Source organism: Protopterus annectens, chromosome 9.part0 (genome assembly GCF_019279795.1).
Source record: "Protopterus annectens isolate FY-2018-M chromosome 9.part0, PAN1.0, whole genome shotgun sequence".
Classification (NCBI taxonomy): domain Eukaryota; kingdom Metazoa; phylum Chordata; order Ceratodontiformes; family Protopteridae; genus Protopterus; species Protopterus annectens.
In genome coordinates this window covers 1,234,940,161-1,234,963,940 of record NC_056743.1, presented here as the reverse complement: position 1 = coordinate 1,234,963,940, position 23,780 = coordinate 1,234,940,161, and the positions used below count along the sequence as shown (strand labels likewise).

The window sequence follows — 23,780 nt, the reverse complement described above, 5'->3', positions numbered from 1 at the left end:
GGAATTCAACAGATTCGGCATTTATGTTGAAAATCGACCATGAGGGCAGTGTAGGTGCAAACGTAAGTAAATCACCTACACTGTCATTCATGTTTTAGCAGGGGCGCAAGCCCCCTGCACCTCCCTGTGGGGGGGCTGATCGCACTACAGTGAGGAACGGGATACATTTCCCATTCTGCACTGTATCACGACTCTACTCATAACATCGCGTTACCATCACTAAATGGGCACTTGCATTCACTGATATGTAATCTCGAGCTAACTTTCAGCAACACAGAAAGTCGACTAGCGTTCGACTTTCCACGTTCACTGAACAAACATTTGCCATTTTGATGGTAAACACAAGGAAGGAATGAGTTTGAAAGGCAGCATGACTTAATTGAGTTGCATAGTGCATGACTTGAAAAAGATTAGATAGATTATAAGTGGCGTATAATGTTTGCAATTTAGTATGTTAGTATGGTTTGTGATATAAAATGCTTGCAACTAGGATTATGTCAATGTGGTTTGTTTTCATTTATATATATGTATGATTGCCTGTCTAGTAAGTGACAGTTTAATAAAGATATTTCTTGTTTAAACTATTCAATTCCTGCTTTTTTTTTTTAATGTTGCTTAGGTTATATGCTGTGTAGCAATATATGAAGTATAATGTTTAATTATAGTTTGATTACTTTTATATTAATGTAAATTTGCCTGTGTCACAAGTGAAAATTCAATAAAGGTGTTTGAAGAAAAAAAAAATTGATGGCTCTTCCTTGGGATTAGAATTTTGTGTTAGAAAAGCTGACACTGTTTGAACAAGATCATCTGGCTGTCTTTAGGTTCTTAACATAGAAAACAGCTGTCCTGATTGCACTGATGAGTATATGAGTTGCATGCTGTTAGGATGGGTCAACTTTGTCTCATTTTCCAGAGAGACGAGATTTCTTTGAAAACTGGTCCTTTTATGTCTAAAGTGGTATCCGAGTTTACATTAAGCCACACTGTCCATCTTCTTGTTTTCTTTCTAGAACCTAAAAATGAGAGAGAAAGGAATACTTCATACCTTGGATATCCACAGACAACTCTGGCACTATCTTGACAGAACATAACATGTTAAGTTGTCACTCTCGCCTTCATTCTTGCTGGATGGGTTCGGAGCCGAACCTTGTCTCTGACTCGCCCTATTACTAAAGCTCGAGAGCTATTTTTACCGGCTCAAGGCTATCCTATGTCCCATAATGCTAGGCGTGATATACCCAGATCTCATTTGCCACTTCAGCTACGAGGTTGCATCTTTTTGCCGGCTCCAGGTCGTATTAATATTTTTCTTGTTTTTAGTCAGCTTTTTGGGTTATAATCTTAGCGATAGTTATTCATAGTTACTACCCTATAGATCCCTGTTTAGAATCCCCTCTCAGGTAGTTTTTTTCTACAGTTTTCCCCGTACTGAATAGTTAGGCCTTTGGCTAAACTTCTTCCATACAGTTCTGTAGTAGTAAATCCCTTTGTTTTTTTCTGTAGATGTATGTGTGTGCCTAGTTAAATTGTGCTAAAAGTGTTGTTTTTTTTGTGTTTTTTTTTCTTGGTCTGTTGCATCCTTTTTGTGTGTGTGTGTGTTGGCTGATTGTGACTAGACGACCCAGAGTTGTCTTTTTCGGCCCGTCATCCTTGTTTCAGGATGTCCAAAGACACCAAGGTCTCAGGCTTCAAGAAGTGTGACTCGTGCTGTCAGAAGATGTCTCTGACAGAAGGTCACACTTCTTGTGTGTATTGCTTGGGCCCTCTGCACCTGCAGGACTCTTGTTTTGTCTGCCATGCGTTCAGTCCAAGAGTCTTGCAGGAACGCAGAAACAAACTTATTTTGAGAGGCTTGTTGAAGCCTGAAGGTTCCCCGGCTAAGCCTTCGTCGGGTAAACCTTCCAAGCCCACCAAACCGTCGGCTCCATGTTTGGAGCCGTCACTGAGCGGTGCTACTACTACTACCACTGTATCTGTTCCGACCAGAACCGATTATTCGAGGCCTCAGTCGACTCCGACTCTGCTGTCGGAGCTGTCTTCGAGCAGAAAGAGTTCCAGGTCTCCTTCCCTGGAATCTGTCCATTCTGCTCCGAAGTCTCCCTTGTTATCGGAGCAGAGTCACAGGTCCCATTCCTCACGGTCTTCCAGGCTGTCTGACCATGACCTCGAGAGGGTGGTTAGCAGACTACTTAAGTCGCAGGCACTAGCCCAAATGTTACATAGCCCTCCTCATCAGGCAGTGGCTATCACTACTCCCTCTTCGATTCCTCCTCCGACTCTTCCTTTGAGTTCGGAGCCGGAGATCGTAGGGGTCGGGACCGTTGGAATGTTGGAGCCGATACCACTCCTTTCAGCTCCCTCGTCGGCTCCGTTCTCTTCCTTGGTTCCATCCTTGGAGGGATCCGGGTGCCGGGACTCCCTCGTCAGTTCCGAGGGGGCGAGTGGCATCGGACCCTTGTCCGACCCCGTTCTCCCTCTCGGAGCTTGGCGCAGGTGAGTTAGGCCTCGACATCGGCCTTGGAGCTGTCCCTCTCGGTGCCGGGAGGAGTCCTTGTCTCTTCGGAGCGGGGACCCCCTTCCCTGCCTGATAGGGATGCCTTTGAGGTCATGAGGAGTGTGCTGGCCCCTGTGCCTGCTCCACGGTCTGCTCCTCCCTCTATGGTGCCTGCTTCAGTCTCTATCCGCCCTTCCGATCCCGAGCGTGGAGAACCGACACTACAGGTAGCCCCATTGGTTGTATCCTCCTCTTCAGAGGCCTCCCCTGATCCTTCAGGGGAGCCCCCTAGAAAAAGAAAATGCAAGAGGAAGTATGTAGACTCCCCTGAGTCAGTCACGTTGGACACCAACTTGGATGACTCAGAAGGGTCCCCAAGGTCCCCCTCTGAGGATGTCTCATTTTCTGACATCCTGGAGATTCTTAAGCAGAGGGGAAACTGGTCTGCCCTTATCTCTTCTGAGGACAAGTCGGTGTACCTGGATGCATTCGGTTCTCGCCCTTCCGCCTCCTGGGTGTCTCCGCCTTTCGACCCACTCATGGATGTGGTGGCTCGAAAGGCGTGGACGGCTCCGGATACTATGGAACCAACTCCCCGGAGGCCTACAAAATTTATTACAGCCCCTTCTGACAAGCAGTTTCTAACTAAGGGCGTCCCTGTTGATGCCATGGTGGTGGCGGCGGCCACTAAAAAGGAGTTGGCTGACCCTTCAGTACCTGTCCATCCTCCTAATAAGGAATCTAGGACTATGGACAGGTATGGTAAGTGGATGTTTTCCTCAGCGACCTTTGCTATGCGGTCGCTGAATTTTGTGCCATTTCACCCGTCTCCAGAGAAACCTTCTCAAGGAACTGGGTGATACCTTACAGGACCCATCAGCTGCGGGGTCTCAGGAAAAGATAAACTCCCAGCTGGGGACCCTGAACTCTATTGTCAACTCCTCCATGCGGCACATTTCCTATGCAGCTGATGGAGCAAGCAGGGCTGCAGGCATGGGCGTTGCTCTAAGGAGACACGCCTGGATGCGGCTTTGTAATTTTGCTGACCCCTTCAAGGCGTCCTTCACTAACACCCCCTTTGGTTCTGCCTTGTTTGGACCTCAAGTGAAGGATACATTGAGCAGGTGCGAGCAGGAAGGCAAGACTCTCTCTGCCGTAGGAGTCTGTTTTTCTACCCCTTCTAGACCTTACCCTAAGGGTCAGAAGAGTGGGAAAATGTGGTTCTGCAAACCTCAGGGAGTACTGCCTGACGCACGTGGTGAGCTTCCCTCCAGAGGCAGAGGAGGGAACAATAATAGACGTCGCCCGAGGGGCGGGGGGGGGGGTCCGCAGAATCAGGGTAGCAGAGAATCCTTCTATGACAAACCCTTCCAGCACCCCTGAGGAGCTGCCCGACTGTCCGCCTTCGGAGGCAGTCAGGGGAAGACTATCATTGTACCCAGAAGCCTGGCAGTCCCTCACGCAAGACAATTGGGTATGGTCGATTATATCAGAGGGTTACAAAATTCCCTTTATTCTTACCCCACAACAGCCAAAAGGGCCCCTTCCAGACATTCCACCTGGTCTGAGGGATCAAGCAGCACTAGAAATTTCAAAGCTGCTAGAAAAAAAAGCCATCCAGCCAGTCCCAGCAGACCAGCAAGGATCCGGAGTCTACTCCAAGTTCTCTTTGATACCAAAAAAGACAGGGGACTGGGGACTGAAGACCTATTTTGGATCTCAGCAGGCTGAACAAGTCTGTTCAAAGGACGAAATTCCAGATGGTCACGCTTCAGTCCAGTCTACCCTTCCTGGGTCAGGATAATTGGATGTGCTCTATAGACCTTCAGGATGCGTACTATCATATCAAAATGAACAGGCGCTCCAGTAGGTTTCTCCGCTTCCGGCTGGGAGCCAGTCACTACCAATTCAGAGCCCTGCCCTTTGGCCTCACCACAGCCCCCAGGGTGTTTACTAAATGCATGGCAGTGGTTGCAGCTCACCTGAGACGACAAGGATTCCAGGTGTTTCCATACTTAGACGACTGGCTCCTTACTGCCACCACCAAGCGTCAGCTACTCCATTCCAGAGATTATACCCTCCAAATTTGCAACGAGCTAGGTATCTCTATAAACTCCGAAAAGTCTGCCTTGTCACCTTGTCAATCTATTACCTTCATAGGTGCCGTTTTAAACACTGTGGAACTGTCAGCAAAACTGCCTGTACAAAGAATTTCAGACATTTGCGATCATGTTCAAATCCTACTACAAGAGAGCAGAGTCCAGGCCAGATTCGTACTAAAAACCCTAGGTCTCATGGCAGCAGCCATCACATTACTCCCCTTAGCTCGCTTTCACATGCGGATCCTGCAATGGATGCTGTTTTCCCAGTGGTCCTTTCAACAGCTTCCAGTGTCGCACAGCATTCTAATCACTCAGTCATGCAAAAGGCACCTTTCGTGGTGGATGGTCTCCCCTCAGGTTCTTCAGGGCAGACCTTTTGTCCTTCCTCCTCCTGTGGCTACTGTGACAACGGATGCCTCCCTGATCGGGTGGGGGGGGTCATTTTCAGGGCAGGACAGTCCAGGGCATATGGCAGCCTTTCGAAGGCCACCTGCACGTAAATGTCTTGGAAATGAGAGCGGTACTTTTAGCGTTGCAGGCCCTTCAAGACTCTCTACCCACCAGGACTATTGCAATCCAGACAGACAATATGTCTGTAGTGTGGTACATCAACAAGCAGGGCGGAACCAGGTCCTACCCCCTATGTCAAGAAGCACTCAGACTTTGGCAGTGGGCGATCTCTTCTCAGTGGTTTCTGGTAGCAATGCATATCCCCGGAGGCTGAGCAGAGCCATTCTCATGCCCCACGAGTGGTCTCTCAACCAGCTAGTAGCGGAAAAAATCTTCAGGAGGTGGGGTCAGCCTTGCTGCAATCTTTTTGCAACCCCTCAAAACAGCAAGTGCCCAGACTTCACCCTCTTCCCTCTCCCAGGTCTCCCCCCCCCAGAGACGCTCTAGTCCATGATTGGCCCCGGGGTCTTCTGTATGCATTTCCCCCCTTTCCCTTAATTACTCAGTTAATCCAGAAAGCAACTGTTTTGAGATCCAGAATGATCCTTGTTGCCCCTTACTGGCCTCGACAAATTTGGTTTCCGTTCCTGCAACGTCATCTACTAGATCAGCCCTGGCATCTGGACCCAGCGCCAGATCTTCTGACACATCATTCGGGCAGGTTGCATCAATCTCTCCAATCTCTCAACCTCACAGCTTGGTTGCTCCACTTCCAACCCTAGCCAGGCTTCCCTCAATCTCTCATTCAGTTTGTGACATCATCCTCGCTTCGCACAAGTCTACTACCAGAAAGACTTATGCTAACAAATGGAAGCGTTTCTCTGTTTGGCAGGGGAGAAACAAGTTGACCCTTTTACAGCTCCTGTCCATACAGTCTTAGAGTTTTTGACAGAACTTTTTCAAATGGGATCTTCTTCAGCCACCATCAGAGTTCAGTTGGCAGCTATTGCGAATTTTCATGTCGGATTGTCAGAGACCAGCATTATGTCACACAAACTTTTTAAAGCCTTTCTAAAAGGAACCCTCTTACTTAGGCCCCCGGTAAAAGATCCTCCCCACACCATGGGACCTAAATTTGGTGCTGTCGTCTTGAATTCTCCCTCCATTTGAGCCTGCGGTTTCCTGTTCGTTAAAGTTGCTCTCTTGGAAAACTGTTTTTAGTAGCCATCACTTCAGCGAGAAGGGTATCGGAACTTCAAGCCCTTTGTGTTCGCCCTCCTTACCTTGTTTTTCACAAAGATACAGTGTCACTTAGGACTAATCCGTCCTTTTTACCCAAAGTACTCTCTGAAAGAAATCTGAATCAGACCATCGATCTTCCTCTTTTCTTCCCACTTTATACCAATAGATCTGAATGGAAGTTACATTGTCTAGACGTTCACCGTCAATTATGCTTCTACCTGGATAGAACTAAGCAGATGAGGAAATCAGAACAGCTCGTCCTGTCTTACGCGGAAGGGAAGCAAGGCCTGCCAGTTTCCAAAGTAACCTTGTCCAGGTGGTTGACCTCTGTTATCATGTTGATTTACCAATTGAGGCATAAAGAGCTCCCTTTTAAGCCTAGAGCTCATTCAACCAGAGCATTAGCTTCTTCAGTAGCCTTTCAGGCAAGATTGCCAATGGATTCCATTTGTGCAGCGGCCACATGGGCCTCTCCTCATACCTTCATTTCTCATTACAAGCTGGAAATGACCTCGAAGTAGGGCTGATTTTGGTTCCACTGTACTCCAGAGTTTGTTCCATTGAGCCACCCAGGACTAAGGTGCTAGGGACGCTGTCCCATCCAGCAAGAATGAAGGCGAGATTGACAACTTAACATTGAGAAGTTATGTACCTACCATAACGTTCCATGTTAGTTGTCTTCTTCCTTCTTTCTTAGTCCACCCTCCATCCCCCTAGCCTGGCAAGACCGAGAGTATCTTCTGAGATGCGTTATCATGAGAGTTATCTCCAAAGCTACCTCTCTTCCCTTTCTTGGTAACTCTTATAAGAGTTTTATTTACCTAGAGATATATATATATATATATATATATATATATATATATATATATATATATATTCTCTGTCATGGTGGGGACATGTATCATGTATGTCCATAGTGTTAGCTATCAAACGAGATCTGGGTATATCACGCCTAGCATTATGGGACATAGGATAGCTTCGAACCGGTAAAAATAGCTCTCGAGCTTTAGTAATAGGCCGAGTCGGAGCCGAGGTTCGGCTCCGAACCCATCCAGCAAGAAAGAAGGCGAGAAGAAGACAACTAACATGGAACGTTATGGTAAGTACATAACTTCTCATTCTCGGAAATTGCGATCAGTTGTTCATTGTTTGTGAAGGTAAGAAGGGATGACCTGTGTCAAAGCAGACTATTTCCAGTTGGTTGTTTTGTTATCTTCACACGAACTTAAGCTGTTCCAAGCAGGGTCAGTGCACTTTACCAGTGCCTTGGATTCATCTAAGGCTGTTTAGAAAGGGTTGCTCTGTAGAAGTATTCTAAAAGCAGCAACTTGGCCATCTGTGCATACTTTTACTAAGCGCTATAAACCAGATTCCTTTTACAGTTTTAAGACAGGCTTTGCTAGGAACATTCTCTGCAGGCTGCTGGGTTGTTCACCTCCTAGCTCTTCTAAGCTGTAGCATAGACTAATGCAACATTGATCAATATATGAAGAACATACTACAGTTGTGTATGTAAACCTACTCACAGTAGATGTTTGAATAATCACTGCAGCATGTTTGAATAATCACTGCAGCAGTAGCCACACGCTCTCTCCCTATATCCACTTTGTTTTATGGAGTGCTGCCTGGCTGTGGACATGTATTTATCTTTTCCTAGCATTGCCTTCTCAGGACCAGGCCTTCCTCTCTTGGTTGGCATGAAAGCTCTGGAGGGCTTGGTGCCTAAACCAGTCTTTAAGTCGGCTCAAGCTGACTAAAGGTTTGGGCACATAAAAGGTGCTCTGAAGCTTTGAAAGCTGTCTGCCAGTTATATTCCATGATGGATATAATCCATATTGTTTAGGCTACTGCAGCACTGGATATAATAAATGTGGCTTAGGCTACTGCAGCAGTGATCATTCAAGCATCTGCTCTTATGGTAGGTTTACTTACACAACTGTGTCTTTTTGGTTGCTATCTCTACTACCAGAAGAGTATCTAAGTTACAGGTCCTATCTTCATCAATCCTTTTTTAATATTTCACAAAGACAAGGTGTCCCTCCATACTAAACATTTTCTTCTTAAGGTCTTCTGAAACATAAACCAGCTGATTCTCTTTTTTAATCATTTATATAAAGATGCATATATTTTACATACCCTGGATGCACAGAGGCAATTTGGTGCTGCGGTAGCGTTGTCACCTCACAGTTAGACATTGCCCGTTCGATTCTCAGAGCATCTTCTGTGTGGCGACATGCGTGAATGGGCGTTCTTTCATTGAAGGTTGTGCATTAGGCCCGGCAAGCCATCACGTAAAACTCTACTGCCAATCATTAGTGGATCGGAGTTCCACTGTGGTGACCCCTAACTGTGAAAAGCCGAAAGACACAAACAAACCTGCACAGAACTAAATTTTTTAGAAAAGTCACAGCTGTTTGACTCCTTTACAGTTGCCCTGTCTAGATGGCTTTCAAATTGCATTCTTTGTTCGATTCATAATTTCCAGTTATAGTTTCATAGGCATGTACTAGGCTAGCTGCCTTTGTGGGCCATTTTGAGCTTAGCTAGTTTCCCTTTTTGTGCAAAAAGTAACTTATCCCATTTAGTTATAGATTGGTCTTTCCCATCCCATGGTCAATAATCATACATTATCCAATATAAGAGTAACTGGGGTCATACCATAGATAATTTGAAAGGACCCATGCATAGGATAAAGCAGTTAGAAGTTGCCTGTGGCCATTAGTAGTACAGAGGGCAGTCCTGGGGTAAATTTTCCGTTTCTATCCATAGATCTAAGTTACACTTGAAAATGAACAGGGATGAACTTTTTGTTTTATGTGGATGGGAGAGCCTGTTTCACTGCAGTGGTATTCTCTGAAATATACCTGTCTATCCAAACGATTCTGTTGATGTTGTAAAAGGTAATGATTTGAAATGTCCGGACCCACTAGAGCAAGTCCTGAAACTTGGAGACTAAATGGCCTAAAGAACGGACTTGCATAACTAAGTCTGAGATTTCATTTCTCAGAATATTCCCTTATGTCCTTCCATATCACTGTTGCAGTAGTCCTTACATAAGGACTCTCCGGCAAAGGATAGCCCAACATCTGGCCAGCATAACAAAGCCTTTAGTATTTATAGATGCCAACGTCACACATTTGTACCCCATGTGAGGCATAGAGCATAAAGGTGACATATGGACGCACACACTTCATAACCGTTTTGCTTCCAGTCTAAACACAGTCATTGAATGTTGGCCTGAATGCCTTTCTTCTGTGCTGGCTTTCAGGTAAGTGCCATGTTGGGGTCTTATCTTTCTCTCCTGTTTTTAGTGTTGTTGGTCTCATGTCATCCAGAAAGGGAAAATGTCAGTGTGGGATGCAGATTCCCCATAAAGATAGTCATGACCAGTTTCTTTTCTGTATGAGTGCTTCCCACAACCAAACGCAGTGTTCTTTCTACCAAACATTTGTCCCCAAGACCTTAAGTAGTTGCCTCACTTCCTTGTCGATTTACATTGAAAGTCAACATCTTAAGCTGTTGGTTCAGGTGTTATAGTGGAGTCTTCTTGTCCCACGGATCAGCTGTTGGCCAAGGAAAAATGCCAAAAAACTCAGTACTGACAAGGCTGGTATTCAGCCTCCCCCAGACATCTCTCTTGTGGCTAGTGAAAGCCCGGAAGATCATCTGGTCATTGCCTCTAGTTCATGTGGTGCAACCCCTTTGGAGGCTGGCATGGGTTTGACTTCTCGCACATCGTCTGAGACTTTTCAAATGCCTGAGCCAGACCGGGGGGGGCCTTGACTCATATCTGCGGGACCAAGATGGATTCCACAAATCTTAGTGAGGGAGGAGATGCTTACTACACTTGAGTGCCAAGGGTCCAACCCTCCTAGGGTTTTTCATGTGGATGTCCTGCACAAAATAAATTAAAAAAAAAAAATTTCTCCTGCAATTAAGGATCACCAAGGAGAATGGCAGGATTTTACTCAGGAATTGCTTAATGCTTTAATTGCTTTAAAGTCCCTTCAAGGGTTTTCTGTGTCTCCCCCTCCTGGTCTTCCACTTCCCTTAAAAGACCTAAGGAACAGGATTCCTCCAATCATGATTTGGGGGAAGAGTCGTAAACCTATTCTCTTCAGATCCCTTCCCCCTTGGGCCATGGTTCAGAGGAAGAGAATTCTATTAGTCCAGATTCCCCTTTAGAGGAGCTCTCCTTTGGTGACACTATTTCCTGTATGATGGAATTATTTAAATGGGATTGTTTTCAGGTTTCTGATATCCAGAAGAGTTGCTATGAACCCCTCGAGATGGAGTTTCCCAAGATTTCTGCTGTTCAGTTTTGGCTGCCCTCCTTGGATACCGTTTCATCAACTTATGCAGCCCCCAGCTCCTAAGAAACCTGACAGATTTTCCAAGGTGCATGATTGTAAATTTCTGCATAAATGCCTTTCTTTTGATCCTTCTGTGGTGTTTGTCTCTTCTGACAAAACCTCCAAGTTGTTGCTCTCTGCCAAGCTGCATCCTTCAGTTAAGAATAGTAAGGCCATGGAAAGGCTAGGGAAATTGTCTATGCTGCTGCCACCCTGTCTTTTAGGGCTATTAATTACCAGGCTTATATGACCAGGTATTATGATCGTCGTGTTTCACTGTTGCAGTCATTACATTTGGGCTATCTGCTTGCAGTAGCCCTCAGTCGGCTTGATTAAAGTCTTGTGTCCTGCGTCAGTTGCTGTCCCTTCTTCCATGATGTCAGGGGTATAAAGCATGCAGCTGATGCCATTACACCAGTCTTTCTTGCCGTGCAGTGCCCGAAGCAGAAGCAGTTCGCAAGTGCTGGTCGGCCGACTCCTGAAATTTTCGTTTGAGTTTCAGAACCGAAGTCTTCAACTAACGCTAAGTACCCCGTTAGGGAAACTTTTTCTTGCTCCTTACCAATGTCAGTAAAAATTAATAATTGCATTACTTGTGGAAAGCAAATACCTCATAAAGATTTTAATTCGTACTGTATTCCTTGCCTAGGCCCTGACCACAATGTACCTTGCTGTCGGTTTTGTGCTTTATTTAATCAGCGCACCGTCAGTCGTCTGTATATTTTTGCCTCTAAATATTTTGGTTCTCGGTTTAATTATCCAAAAATGTCGGTTAGCCATCCAACTACCAGGATTTTGAAAAAACGCAAAGATAAAGACAGAGACAGGCCACCGTGGTCCAAAACTGCCAATGACACTTCTCCTAAGCCAGTCACCAGTTTGCTGGTACTCAGTGAGGTGCTTTCGCAGCCCCTGATACCTGCTACTTCTGATTCCCAGGCCTCTACTGAGACCCATTCGGAGTCCGGTATGCCGTGAGATGTTTCAACTATGGAACCCACAGATGTCGGGCACCGGCTTCTGAGGGTGTATTCAGGCCTATGGACTTGCATATTAAACCGATGCCTCCTTTTTCATTTAGGCCTAAATCTCGAACCATGCCTAAAAAACAATGCCCAGGCCTCATGCTCAGGCCTCTGTGCCTAAAAAAACAAATAAGAATGGCTGAAGATCTTATAACTCTAATCAGGGGAAGCCAACCTCCCCCTTCTAAGAAACCTAGGACTGAAGTTGTGTATGAATCTTCTGATCAGGATTCTGATTTTTCTGATTCATCTGATGATCTGGATTTGCCCTTATCTACTTATGAGGATTCTGATGCAGAGGACTCTATTCCCTCTGCTTCCCCTCCAGAGGATTTTTCTTTTGGTGAAACCTTACATACTCTAAGGGAGCATTTCCACTGGGAAAGCCAGGATTTTTCTGATTCAAAAAAGAGGCTTTGGGATTTCTTACTCCTGCCTCAGCATAGGCCTTTAGGTATTCCTCCTGTACTAGACATTGTTGATGATGCTTTTTCAGAATCTAGTTTGGCCCCTGATTCTTTGCTTCCTGCTCCCAGAAAACCTGACCGATATTACAGGGTTCCTGATTCACACAAGTTCCTTTTTAAAAATCCTATTGTGGATCCAGAGACTATTTCACAGGGACCCAAGGGCATTAAGGCTTCTACTGCTAAAAATCCTACCCCTTCTGATAGAGACTCCAGGGCATGGATAGATGGGGTAAGAAGGTTTACACTTGCGCAACCTTTGCCATTAGGGCTTTAAACTGCCAGTTTCATATATTAAAGTTTCAGCAACATGTTATTGGATTGCTTAAACAGAAAATGATGTTGATTCCTGACTGTGCGGAAAATAAAGAATTACAGGATTTAATGCATTCTACTGAACAAGTTGGAAAACATACTTTGCAATATGGATTTGATTCATTAGAGGCATCTTGCAGGGCTGCAGTTACTGGGTCTGTGCTCAGAAGACATGCTTGGCTTAAATATCAGTCTTTGCCTGATCATGTTAAAGCTAAATTGTTGTATGCTCCCTTAAATCAGGACTGCCTGTTTGGCAACAAGGCTGAGGAAGTTCTTCAAAAGATGGAAGATAAAGCTAAATCTATGCAAACTGTTAAAGATTACTTACAAGTTCAGCCTCCTACAGTTAGTAGGCACTGGCCCTCTAAGTATTGGTCCTTTCCAGCCCCTTCCAGGTCTTCTCAAGCCAAACTCAGACACAGCAGAAACCCCAGGTTTCAGTCCCAGGGGACACACACGACTAAGTAGTGGGGGGTTTCCACACTCAAATCAGGGAGTAGTAAGACCCCCCCCCCCCCCATGGAAAACTGTCTCAATTACTTGCTTTTAAAACTTCCAAGCACTTGCCAACTGAATGCTCCTTTAGGCAGAAAGATTGGTCTGCAGGCCAAAAATTGGGAACTCATTACCCAGGACAAATGGGTTTTAAATATAGTATCCCAAGGATTCAGATTTCACTTCCACACCTTACCAACACCAAGTGAGTGGCCAGATCTACCCCCAAATTCGTGGGCAGAGGCCCAGAATCAAGTACTCTCTCTCTCAAGCATGTGGGGGGGGGGGGGGGGTATTCAGTTGGAACCAGAAGAGGAAAAGGGACAAGGTTTCTATTTCAGACTTTTTCTGGTACCCAGAAAAGGCAATACATGGCGTCCTGTCCTGGACCTTTCTACTCTAAATACCTTTCTGGTGATTCCAAAATTCAAGATGCTGACTCTTCACCAACTGCTTCCTATGCTAGGCAAAGATGCATGGTTGGCAACACTAGACTTAAAAGAAGCATACCTGCACATCCTTATCAGGGAGTCTTGCAGAAGATACCTACGCTTCAAAGCAGGCAACATGCAATGTCAGTTCTCTGCACTGCCCTTTGGCTTATCTACTGCGCCCAGGGTGTTCACAAAGTACCTAGCTCCACTCATTGCATTCTGCAGGCAAAGAAATATTCAAATATATCTATACCTGGATGATTGTCTAATTCAGGCAGAAAGCCAGGACACACTTTTGAATCATCTGGCCTTTGTTCAAAGGGTACTGACTTGTCTGCGTACACCATAAACGAAAAGAAATCACAGCTGGTAGACTGCCAACAAATTATATTCCTGGGAGCAAGCTTGAATACAACTTCCCAGGTGGCTTTCCTCACACCAGAGAAACGGACTCATTTGACAACCTACTTCAAACAAGTGGCCACAAAAAACTTTATCTGCAAGGCAAATACTGCAGGCCTCCTGCATTCTTCTAATTCTATATGCAATGCTACATATGAGGGAACTGCAGTGGTATCTCAAAAGCCTATGGTGTCAACATTCACAGGATCTATAAGCTATGATTCCTATCATAGCTTGTCTACACCTACAGTTCCTTTGGTGGGAAGAGGCCTGCCGTTCACACTAACCCCTGCCGCCCAAACCTTAACAGATGCATCAGACTATGCATGGGGGGGGGGGGGGGGGGCTCACCTGGCAGGAAAGTCCATTCAGGGCAAATGGAACCCAAGTCAAATGCACCTACACATAAATCAAAAGGAAATGTTAGCTGTACAGAATGCTCTGACAGCCTTCAAGGACCACATTCTTCCAGGACATCTAATAGTAAAGACTGACAACACCATGGTCATGTGGTACATAAACAAGCAGGGGGGTACACACTCTTACCCCCTCTGCAGACTAGCCATGGCATTGTGGAACACACCCTTAGGCTACCAAGTGAATCTCCAAGCTCAGTTCCTGCCAGGAAAACTAAATACACTGGCAGATGGACTAAGCAGAAACCTCATGGACCCACACGAATGGAAACTGCTGGAACCAAGGATTTTCAACATGTTGACAAGCAAATGGTGCCCAGATATAGACCTGTTTGCCTCCCCCCAGAACCATCAGTTGAACAAATTTTGCACAAGGATTCCCCACAAAATAGCTTGGAAAGTGGATGCTCTATCCTTCAGCTGGAAAAAACTATTAGTTTATGCCTTTCAGCCTCTGCTCTCCAAGGCACTACTAAAGATCAAACAGGACAAGCCAAGGACGATTTTAATTGCACCAGACTGGCCAGGCCAACACTGGTACCCCCTCCTGCACAGTATGTCACGCTTGGCCCCATGGCACCTGCCTGAGACTCCTTCCCTGTTGTCTTAGTAGGGGAACCAGATTCTGCACCCTCAGCTGCAAACCCTGACCCTAGCAGCCTGGCTAATTACCTAATCTGTCCTTTACCACCCCTCAGTAAATCAGTGATGGATATCATTTGAGTGTAGGAGGCCTAGTGCTAGAAAATCTTATGCTGCAAAATGGAAAAGATTTTGTATCTGGAAACTGTCTCAAGGGATGAGTGCAGCAGTTCCCAATTTACCTCAGATTCTACAATATTGGACTGAGATGCTTCACAAGGGCTTGTCCTTTTTCTCCATTAAAATTCATGCTTCAGCCATTTCAGCTCATTGTAGCCACAGAGCCTCCCCCTCTTCTCTCACCCACTGCTCAAGCAGTTCCTCAGAGGGGCCAAAAAATTTAAGGCCGCCGAGGTGAGCTCCAACTGCAGCCTGGGACCTTAACTTTGTCTTGGAGAAACTCACTCTTCCTCCTTTTGAGCCAGCAGCTACTGCAGATTTAAAATTCCTTTCCTGGAAAACCACTTTCCTTTTACCAATCACTTCTGCAAGAAGGGTATCTGAGTTACAGGCCCTTATGGCAGTGGAGCCTTTCATCATCTTTCATGCAGACAGAGTGTCCCTCAGAACCAATCCCTCCTTCATGCCCAAGGTGGTATCCAGTGTGGCTCTTAATCAGTCCATTTATTTGCCTACCTTCTTTCCTAACCCACAGGACAAAGTGGAATCGATACAGCACTCCTTTAGATGTGCACAGACAACTTAGATTCTACTTGGAAAGGACTAAACCTCAAAGGAAATCTGAAAAACTGCTGGTGGCATTTGCTGCAGGGACAGAGGGGAAAGCTATTTCAAAGCAAACCATTTCAAAATGGATAGGCTACTGCATTCGTTTCTGCTATAAGCTCCATGGAAAACCTATCCCACTGGGCATCAGACCCTATTCAACCAGGGCTGCATCTAGCTCTACAGCCTTTCTCAGGGGTGTCCCTACAAGGGACATCCTAGAAGCCTGCTACCTGGAGTTCTGTTCATACTTTTACCAAGCATTATCATTTGCTAATTTTCTCTAAATCCAGAGCTGGTTTTGCCACTGCAGTCTTGCAAGGCCTTATAGCTGGTCCTAATTCTATTTAAATTCCTCCTCCTCCCAACCTTAGCTTTGGGAATCTACCCAAATGTAATGACTGCAACAGCGAAACACTAAGAACATAGTACAGTTGTGTACATTTACCATAAATATAGATGTTTTAGTGTATTCACTGTTGCAGTCCTGGTTACCCTCCCTCCAGCCCCATTTCTTCTTTTGGCTATACCTCTTCTGTCATTGTGCTCAAAAATCTTTCTGGTGTATTTGCTTTTTTGTTGGAGGTATATCCTTGTATTATAGATTTAATTGCTTCCCATTAGGGGGGCACCTAACATCCAGGGCAAGAAAAACTGATGTAATGGCGTTGGCTGCATGTTTTATATACCCCTGATGTCATGGAAGAAGGGACAGCAACCGACGCAGGACCCAAGACTTTGTTAATCAGGCCGACTGAGGGCTACTGCAAGCAGATAACCCAAATGTAATGACTGCCACAGTGAATACACTCTTAATTTCTCCATTTATGGTAAGTGTACACAACTGTACTTTTTATCTTTCCTTTCTCAAGTTTCTCGGGTGTGTTCTGATCTCCCTGATTCTGAGGGGAAGGCTTCGACCCTTTCTTGGATTATGCTTCTCAGGCTGGCCACCACCCTATTAAATGAGTTATGATGCAGCTGATGCTCCTCCTGGGGCTGCTGCATTTGGTTCTGTTATGAAGTATTTCTCTTGGCCTCATCTTTAGGCTTTGCTTGATGACATTAAGGCCAAATTACTGGATGCTCCTTTCGATAATAAAAATCTTTTTGGTAATGATGCTGACCTTTGTAAATATTTCCAGAATAAGGCCAAAGCCTTGCAGGAGTTGAAACATATTTTTGTTTCTCCTATTCCAAAGTTTGAGAAATTACCTTCCAAATCTGCTTTTATTTGCCAACCCATCTCGCCCCAACGCCTAAGGGTAAAAATGGTTCTAGATGTGTACCTTCGACTAAATCTACACAAGACCCTTATTTCCCAGAAACCTCCTTTTCAGGACAAACAAGGTGCTGACAGTGTTGCTTCCCTTTTCCCTTGGCCATGATCCGCTGTCCCTTCCAAATTGGTTAAGAATCATAACAGACTCTTGAGCTCTATCAATTATTCGCCAGGGGTATTTCATGGTTTGGAAATCTCTTCTCTTTCTGGGCATTCCTCAACCTGCTCTAGAACAGCTTCATGTTTTCCCAGTGGTGCTGTTTTCTCTCTTGACCTGGGGCACCATTCGAGCTGTGCCCGCTGTCCAGGAAAGGAGAGGTTTTTATTCTGGAATGTTTCTCGTTCCTAGGAAGGAGGGCACCTGGAGATCAATTTTGGACCTTTTTCAAGGTCTCCTCTTTTTGGATGTTGTCTATCCAAACTTTATTTCCTTCTCTTCTTTCCCAGGCCTTTGGATCTCAAAGATGCATGCCTTCATATCCCCATCCATCCCCTTTTCAGGAAAGTTTTTCATTTATTTTTCTTCCTTGCATTTTCAGTTCTCTGTCTTGCCCTTTGACCTCTCTAATGCCCCAGAGATATTCACAAAATGCCTCACTCCTGTGATTGCTTTTTGCAGGATGAGAAGGTTTCAGATTTTTCCTTATTTGTACGATCTGTTCATTCAAGCTTTGTCTCCTGAGACTCTGCTTCACTATCTCCAGTTTACTATTTCCCTGCTGCAGAATCTGGGGTTCACCGTAATCTTTCAAAAATCAGTTTTGACTGCTTCTAAGGATCATGTTTTCCTTGGTTGCAGGATCCAGACCATCACCATGCTGGCGTCTCTGCCTCCTCTCAAGGCCCTGTCTCTGATTGCCTTTTTCCAGTCTCTTCCTCCTTTGGATTCAGTCACAGCCAGGGACTTTCTCAGGGTACTCTGGTTTATGGCTTCCACTATTCCCATGCTGCCTCTGGCCAGGCTGCATATGAGAGAGCTTTAGTGGTACCTCAAGTCACTGTGGCTTCAACATTGTCACCCCCTGGACTCCTTAGTTCCTTTCCACCCTTGTCTCAAGCTTCAGTGGTGGATTCATCAACTTTCTCTCAACCCAGGACTTCCTTTCCAGCCTCTAGTCGAGAGCTGTTTACAGATGCCTCATATAAGGGGGTGGGGAGCTTCCTTTGGCTGTCTCAAGGGTTAGGGTCTCTGTCCTCTTCATTAGACATCGGACTACATCAGCATCAAGGAGATGAGTGCTCTGCTTCTATCTCTTCAGACTTTTCATACTGTCTTATCCCAGACCCCTTAGTTTTTACAGACAATACCACAGTGATGTGGTATGTCAACAAGCAAAAGGGTACAGAGTCCTACCTCCTTTGCACTCTAGCTCTTCAGGTCTGACAGCTAGCTGTCCAGTAGTAAGTAACTCTTTAAGCTGTCTACATTCCCTCCGAGCATAATCTAGTGGCAGACTCTGATCAGGGCCAGCACATAAGCTCACGATTGGATGCTTCACAGAGATGTGTTCCTGGACATTGTCCATTGGTGAGGTGCTCCTCAGGCAGATTTTTTGTCTTCCCTCTGAACAGACAACTTCCTCTTTTCTATTCCAGTGTCTCAAGTCCTCTGGCTTAGAAGGTGGATGCTCTGTCTTTTCCTTGCAAGTGGATGTTTCTGTATGCCTTCCATCCCCTTCCCGTGCTTCCAGAAGTCTTGTGCAAGATCATGCAGGACTCTCCCAAAATCTTATTGGTGACTCCCTTTTGGCCCAGACAACATTGGTTCCCCTCTTCTTTCTCACTTGGTCAGAAGCAATCGCCACAAGTTACCTCACCTGTTGGACCTTCTCACACAAAACACGGGGTCTTTGTTATCCATTCTCACTTACCCTGTCTTCAACTGATGCTGTGGCTAATATGGTTTGATCCCTTTTAGGCACCTTTTTTTTTTGAGGACATACTTTGGTTCCTGCAGGAGGCCAGGAAGTCCAGTACCAGGAAATCATATTTGTCCAAATGGAAGAGATTTTCTGTCTGGTGCCTCGTTCGCCAACATGATCCTCTATCTGCAGTGGTTTCTCTGATCCTTTCTTGTTTGTGGCATCTGCTCCATGATGGGTTGGCATATTCTTCAGTTAAAGCTCATCTATCAGTAACTTCTGCTCTTCTGCCCTTTACTCCTCCTCTGGCCTCTAGATTTGAGTTCAGTTTCTTAAAGGCATCCTTCATATCAGGCCTCCCAGGAAGCTTATTCCACCTTCCTAGGACCTCAGTTCCTTTTGAGCCTGCTGCTTCAGCTTCCTTACAGCATTGTACATGGAAGATTGTTCTTTTGGCTCTAACTTCAGCTAAGAGGGTTTCTGAACTTCAGGCTGTCATGGCTGTCCCTCCTTTCTTTGTTTTCCTCAGGAAGAGGATTTCTCTTAGTACTAAATCTTTTTTTTTTTTTTTTTTTTTTGCCAGTGGTGGTCAGCGAGTTGTCCCTTAATCTGTCTATTCATTTGCCTTTTTTCCTTCTCCACAGTCTGCCAGTGAGAAGGTTCTTCACACCTTGGACTTGCATAGACAGCACAGGTATTAGTTGGATAAAACTAAAGCTATTCGCATATCTGGGCAGCTTGCTCTTTCTTTTCATCCCAGATGTTTGGGTTGAGCTGTTTCTAAGGAGACCACCTCTTCCTGGATTTCTAAGGCCATTTCTTTGCTTTCTCCTGTAAAGGCTCACTCCACCAGCCCTCTTGCGTCCTCTGGTGCTCTCTTCAAAGGGTTGGATATCAGTTTTGTCCTTGAGGCTGGTAATTGCTCTTCTGTCCATATCTTCATTAAGCATTGTGAGTTGGATGTTACTTCCAGGGCTAGAGCTGTCTTTGAAAGTGCTATACTGCTTTGGATTTGTTGGTTTCTTCATTGCCGTCTTTCTCCCAGGTTTCCAACTGAACTTTTGTACTCTCCCTTACATAAGGAATACTCTGCAAAGCCCTAGACCTTTCCTGCCAGCAGAGAGAGGGAGGGTGAGCCCTGAAAGGACAAAGCTAGGGATAACAAAAAAATAAATAAATAAATGTCCACGCTCTGTCATAAAAGACTAACCAAAAAACAAGGAAGTGGGTGGAGGGGAATGGCTACTGCAGCAGTGATCATTCAAACATCTGTTATGGTAAATTCAGCTTACATAACTGCACTGTGTTCTTCATATTGATTACTGCTACTGTAGCTTTAGCTATATGGGTAGATTTACTATTCTAGGAGCCCCTGGAAAATGATCCTAGCAAAGCATGATCTAGACAGAGAAGGAATTCAACTTTCAATGCTTTGTAAAAGTATGTACAGAGCGCCAAGTAGCAGCTTCTAGAATATTTCTAGGAAACCCTTTAAAAAAAAAGCCATAGAAGAAGCCAAGGTCCTTGAAGAGTAGTCGTTGGCCTTGCCTGGAATAAACTTGCCATGGTGAGGTTAACAAAATGTAATAGGCTTACACAACCATTTAGAAATGGTCTGTTTTGACACCGGTTGTCCCTTCTTCACAAGAAATGAAAAATTGATCCAATGATCTGAAATATTTAGTTCTGTCAGGATAGTACCCTGTCTGTGGGCATCCAAGGCATGGAGTATCCTTTTTCCCTCATTTTTTAGGTTCAGGATAGAAAACAGGGAGATGAATAGTTTGAGTTAAAGTAAACTTGGATGCCACTTTAGGCATTAAAGAAGGATTATTTCTCAGAAAAACCCTGTCCTTATGAAAAATGAGGTAGGGATGACTCACCATAAGGTCTTGCGACTCTAATACCCTGCTTGCAGAGTTCAGAGTAATCAGTAAAAGTGTATTCCATATTTGGAGCCTCAAATCAGCTGGATTAGCTAGTTCAAATGGAGCAAGTGTTAGTTTCTCCAACAGAAAATTAAGATCTCAAGGAGGGGCTATCGGTTTACTTGGACAGCTCTTAGCCAGAACCCCTTTTAAGAATATTTTGACATGCAACTGCCTTGAAAGGGAAGGATCCATGGGCAGACATGCTGAAATGTCTGAAAAATGAACCTTGATAGAGGAATAAGAATTGCCATAGAATAGTAACTCACACAGATCTTGTAAAACCAGAGAAGAACTAGCCCTGAATGGGTGCTGTGTTGGCACCAACTAGAAAACCTTTTCCATTTGCTAATATATAATTTTCTAGTATCAGGCTTTCTTGTCTCCATTAGTACCTGCTTCACATCCTCAGTAAACAGGTGCCTAAAATTGAGACCCTTTTATCCAGGCATGCATTTGGAGATGATTGATGGGGTGTGTCAAACACCCCTATTCTTGTGTGAGTAGATCCATTCTGTGAGGAAGCTTGTGAAAATTGCCACTGACCATTTCCAAAAAAAAGGGAGAACTACAGTTGCCCTGGACCCAGAAGGGAGTCACCAGAGTGGACTTGGGGGATTCCTTCTGAATCTTCAGAAGTACCCTAGATATTAGTAGAAAGGGTGGAAAGGCATATAGGAGCATTCCTATCCAAAGAAAAGTAAAGGCATTTGTCTTCCAGGCCTTCTTGCATGGAGTCCTGGAACAGAATTTTGACAATTGATTGATCAGAAAGGAGGCAAAGAGGTCTGTTTGAGGAACCCCCCACAGATTGATCAAGTCTTGGCAGATCCCTGGGTCTGGTTTCCATTCGTGAGGGTCTGCCCTTGTCTTTCTCAGTTTGGTTGCCACACAGTTTTGATCTGATGGAATGTAATATGCATCTGTAGTGAAGTTGTGCTGTGAAGATGTATGCCAAGCTAACACTACTAGTCTGCAAAGGGGTTACGATTTGATAAGCCCTTGCTTTTTGATGTACTATATCACTGTGATAGTCTATAACTACTTGAAGAGGTCAGAGGGGCAAAAGCTGGTTCAGAGAATTGAGTGCCTTGATTGGGACAAGCATCTACTTGATATTTGAGCTTGCATCTGTCCTTGGTGTTCATACCTCCTGCATTTTAATGTCTCCTAAAACTGATCAAGTGATGTCTCCGGTATTTGTGGTGACTAACTGCTTTGGAGCAGGGAGGGAAAAGGGGAGGACCTAGATCTGAGGTTATCTGTTGTCTCCACTATGATTTCTGTTCTGGCAAACACCAGTACTCGGATCTGAAAAGATAAAGGGTGTTGAAGCTGGGACCAGAGAGATTTCCGATACCACTGTATCTTTCTCATATGGAGCCTTGCAAGGGGTATCATGAGAATTGGGCACTGAGACCCAAAATCATGAGGTATTTTCTCTCAGTGCCTGACGTCTGAGTGTAAAACCTTAGAAATACAGCCATATCTGTTGACTTACCAGGATCACAGTCATGTGTGGGTGAGTCAAAGACTTTTTGAATGTTCTCTTAGAATCCCAGCTTGTGCAAGAGATCTTAACCAAAAAGAGAGATTTCTGACATTTGGAAAAAAAACTCTGCAAAGATAAGCAAGTCTTCTAAATTTGGAAAAATGTGGGTACCCCGTAGCCTACAATGAGTTGTAACTGGAGCCTATACACTTTTTTTGAACACTCTTGGTGCAGTGGATAGTCCAAAGGGTGAGGTAGAGAACTGATATGATCCAGACACGCAAAATCTTAAACACCTGAAATCTGGATGATTACAAATGTGCTGATAAGCATCTTTTAAGTCTGGGGTTACCAGGAAACTTAAGAGGAAGAAGAGGCAACAGGTTGTGAAGTGACATAATTTTGAATTTGTGCACTGTCACAAACATATTTAGGAAAGAAAACAATCCTGGACTGGTCTCCAAGCATTTTCTTTCTTTGGGACTAGGAACATCCCTTGAATAAAACCCCCTCCCCTCCTGGAAAAGAACTGCCATGACCCTCCCTAATCCTGTTTCTATCACCTGTTCCTCCGACTCTGAGCAGTAAGTCTGCTGGCCTTGCTCGTTTTAGCTGATGAACTAAATTTTCTGTATACTTGCAGCATAAAAAGTACTATGTTTACTTCACTATAATTACTTTATTATTATGCTGCTTTTTCTTTTTGTTACAAACCTTATCTTAATATATACAGATACCGTATGGAATTTGTCTCTTACTTTTGTGAAACCTGTTACTGTAAAATTGTAATGAACTCACTTGGATCTTTTTTCCTTGGGTCTCCACTGAAAATGGACTTGTGCTCAGTTGGACCAACCCGGTTTACAAATGTGAAATAAATAAAATAAACTGGTTCTCTCACTCCTTGAGACAGCATATGAACAGGTGGAAACAAAACACACTGATCTGCATGATGAGGAATGACCCCCCTGGAAAGGAGGAATTTCCTCCTATTTCTGTCTGTAATTCTGATTCAGAACCCATTTGTCTAAAACAATCTGTTGTCAGAGAAAAATGGAGATTCAGACTTTGTGGAAGAAAAAGGGCCAGGGTGTTGAGGGCAGTGAATAGTCATTCAGACTTGTAGCAGTGTCCTTGGTTTTAGGGAGGTTTGAGACTTCTTTTTGGAACTGCCTTGACACTTTTTAAACATCTGTTCACTTGAATTATGTTTAGTTTGTTCTCTGTTTTTCTTTGGCCAAAATTGGATGAGGAGAAAAAAAATCTCTTGGACAGTTTGGAAAAGGAGGGCTGAAAAAGCTTAGATTTCCTTCTATCAGCTTACCCTTTTCATTAGTTTTGATCACCTGAGGTGTCAAACACTAAATGTCTATCCAAGTAATTTAAAATCTCATTTTTAACATCATCTGAAAGGTCTGAGAATGCAGTCAAGCAAACCACCTTAAAACCGTACAAGTGGCCATTGCCCTGGAAGAAATATCAAGAGTCCTACACAAACTGCAAGCAATGAGTTATGACTGTTATTTAACACAGATTCTTCTTCACATGAAGAAACTGTAGGTAAAACATTCCTCATACTTTCACAGTATGTTAGAATAAACTCTAATAAATGAGCCTGACAAATTAAAAAATCTGAAATTTGCAGAAGTATGCACTTTTTTTCCCATACTTATCGATAATTTCTCATCCTTATTAGGAGTGGGATTGG

At 44.5% G+C, this 23,780-nt stretch overlaps 1 protein-coding gene across 1 annotated transcript in view; it reads left to right on the top strand.

Annotated features, from left to right (window-relative positions):
- The window catches only part of LOC122810645 (MLX-interacting protein-like), a 1,455,256-nt gene that overhangs the window by 1,243,947 nt on the left and 187,529 nt on the right, over positions 1-23,780 (top strand). The window lies entirely within an intron of this gene.